The 2957-nt window shown below is 39.4% G+C and overlaps 1 long non-coding RNA gene across 1 annotated transcript; it reads right to left on the bottom strand.

Moving 5' to 3' along the window:
- Positions 1–682: 682 nt before the first annotated feature.
- On the bottom strand, positions 683–2437 carry LOC133116497 (uncharacterized). The gene is made up of 3 exons (XR_009705878.1): positions 2407–2437; positions 803–883; positions 683–723 (listed from the first exon to the last, which is right to left on the bottom strand). It is a non-coding gene; the product is annotated as an uncharacterized LOC133116497 (long non-coding RNA).
- Between the last annotated feature and the right edge of the window lie 520 nt (positions 2438–2957).

The following is a 2957-nucleotide window of genomic DNA, read 5'->3' as shown; positions in this document are numbered from 1 at the left end:
CCAAAATCAGTGAGTGAGAGAACCATGAATTTACTGTTACTGCCCCTGTGTGCTATTAACCTTTTAACATTTATTAACCTCTTTCTGACCATACACTGCAATGCTCACCATAACTGTTTTCGATATTGTAGAGAGTATGAGCACGTGCAGGAGTTGCCAGGGATGTCACAAGAGACTGTCTTGTGAACCAGATTCCCCTTGTGGAACCCTAAGTGCAGCCCTTTTTTTTCTACATCTGAACATGGTATGCGCTCAGCCCAGGTTCTTTACCAGGTAAACCAGGCCATCCTCCCTGCCTGAATCTTCCATCTGGAATCTGAACACAAACAAAGTCCTCTGTTTTAATTCTCATCCCTGCATGGCCCCAGCACAAACACAGTCGGACTGAAGTGAACTGAGCCCAAAGTTTGCTGAAATAAACAAGTCTTAATCCCACGATAAAATAGCATTTTGTGGTGACAGTAACACATTTGTAACACACAACATACATTTTAACAGAAGACCCACTGTGAAAACCAGCCTAAAGCTCATGCGTCACAATGGGCAACATTATTTTCAAACCCCTCTGAGCAAAAGGAATTCTAAAATCCTTAGTGGTACGAACCTTTCCTTGACGATATCTTAGTCTTCGGAAATGATCCACGCCTTCATGTCTTCGATAGTAACATACCAGGGGATCTGACCACTCTCCCGTAGGTTCATGAAATCAGTCACAACCTCTTTCTGTAAAGCACAATCACCAGTTGTGAATACAGCAACGCTGAATGAAATCAGAAACTTTCTGATGTCTAAAATATTTCACCTGCTGTCGATACTTCTTCTTTCCCCAGCAAAGCACAAAAGTCGCAATGTATTCCACGAGGGAATCCAACGCTCCATAATCCTGCTGTTAACAGTCAAGAGAAAGCAAGACTGCATTACACCACAATGCTTTAGCCCGGCTAACTGAACAGTTTTTTCCATTGGATAATATAGGCCCACTTCTGGGTGTTTTGGAGGGATTTGCACTTTGTTATTTACTAAGGTACTATGTCATCATTAGGATACATTTTCCACTTCTTTTGCATGAATTATCAATCACCAGTAGTGTTCGTGTTGAGTTTATAGTCTACCAATTTCTTTACGTGCCTCACAGGAATTTGTGTTTACCTCACACAACGTTTTCTCATACTGTGTGTAGGCTAGGCTACAGTAAAAAGTTGTACAGCGTTTCTAGAAATGAAAAAGTAGGCTATGTACACAAATGTTCACAAATTATTCCGGTCAGATACAAAAAACGCTTGGTGAACATTACTTAATTTTGAAATTAACTTCAAAAATAAATAGCATACCTCTCCGATATGGGGTCCAATGTCCATATTGAATGCGTATCCTTATTAAAGCGTCGTCTATTATTAAATAATCACCAGAACTGTTCAGCATTTCTTGTGTGGTTCGTATTTATTAATTGAATTTTTAAATTAATCTACTGTGACGTCACAACCTGAGCTCGATTTTAGAAATAAATTCTATTGAAATTACGTATGTAATAGAAAGTCCCACAGTCTATGAATATAACGCGTAATATAAAGCGTTATTATACATTTCAGTGTTCTCGTGCACTGGTTTGGAAAGCTGATACTAACAAACGTAACAGAGCCTGCTGTCTTATTGTTCTAGTAAGAAAATGTTCGCCGAACAGGTGACTTTAGATCATTACTTTGGTGTGCTACACAACACTATTTATAGTTTTCACTTTAGCTAACCAACTATATTTTGAGCAAGCAAGTTATTTGGCTGCGTAACTAGCTATATAACTAAGATATGATAGTCTACCGCAAACGATGCACCTGCAACTAACAGTTTGAGAGAGATAATGGTTTACGGATGATTGAACACGTAAAGAGACAAAAAGGAACGTGTAGCTGCCCAAATTGAACTCCTGACAAGCGATCAGCGAAAACCAGTTCGCTATAGCAAGCAAATTAGCGATTACTAGTTAGCTTCCCGAATGTACAAATATCCACCTGAATCACAACGCTTGGGCAATCGCTGTTCGTATTGCCTATATTTTATCGTCAGTGGATATTTGTAAATTCTTCAAGCTAACTATAGCTAATTTGCTTGTTGACTGTTATTGTTTTATAACTAGATATGTAGTCTTCACTTGGAATATAAGCAATAGTACATAGAGTTTCAGTGTTTGCTTGTCTGAAGTGCAGTGACACGAACGATCAGAATAAGCCCCCAGAATGCCATTGGCTGAACCATTTTCAACAGCCCGACAAATGTACACTTTCAAACCGGAATTTAAGGACTATAAATAAACACAGGCAGAGGGTGAGTCAACATGTCAGTGAGCCTTTTTCAATGATAGGAAGGGATTTACAGTGCTCTTGGAACAATGTTTTAACACAAAAATCTTACCTATTGTACCTTGAAGCCAGGGATGGGCAACTCCAGTCCTGGAGGGTGTGTAGTATGCAGGTTTTTACTGCCACCAGTTACTCTGGCTCAATCAGCAAATTCATATGCACCATGACTTGTTCGCTCGTAAACGATTGGGATAATTGATTAATTAATCATTAAGAGCAGTTAAAAATGCAGTCCCATATTCACATTGTAGTATTGTAAGGTAAGTTTTTATTCAGTGTAGTTTCTAGGAGTTCGGCTCGTTTAATTGCCATTGTTGTTAAACGAATCTAATGTTTGACCAATAGGATTCGACCGTCATGTAGTGTATGTACCGATCGATTGCTGTTTATGCTGTTTATTACCTGACGAGGTAATTACTTAGCCTCGCTGGAGCTAGGCGGAAGCAGCATTGTATCCCAAGTTTCAGCAGTAAAAAACTAAACTAAATCACTAGACTCTTGTCGTGTCATTGCGAGCGCCTTGCGAGTATTTTTATTCCTCATGAATACACAGGACCTAGCGTTCAGCTAGCAAGAAAGCTAGCTACACTAGCGAATTACGCG

The sequence above is a fragment of the Conger conger genome, chromosome 17 (genome assembly GCF_963514075.1).
Source record: "Conger conger chromosome 17, fConCon1.1, whole genome shotgun sequence".
NCBI classification, from domain to species: Eukaryota; Metazoa; Chordata; class Actinopteri; order Anguilliformes; family Congridae; genus Conger; species Conger conger.
This window is presented reverse-complemented; position numbering and strand designations above follow the sequence as displayed.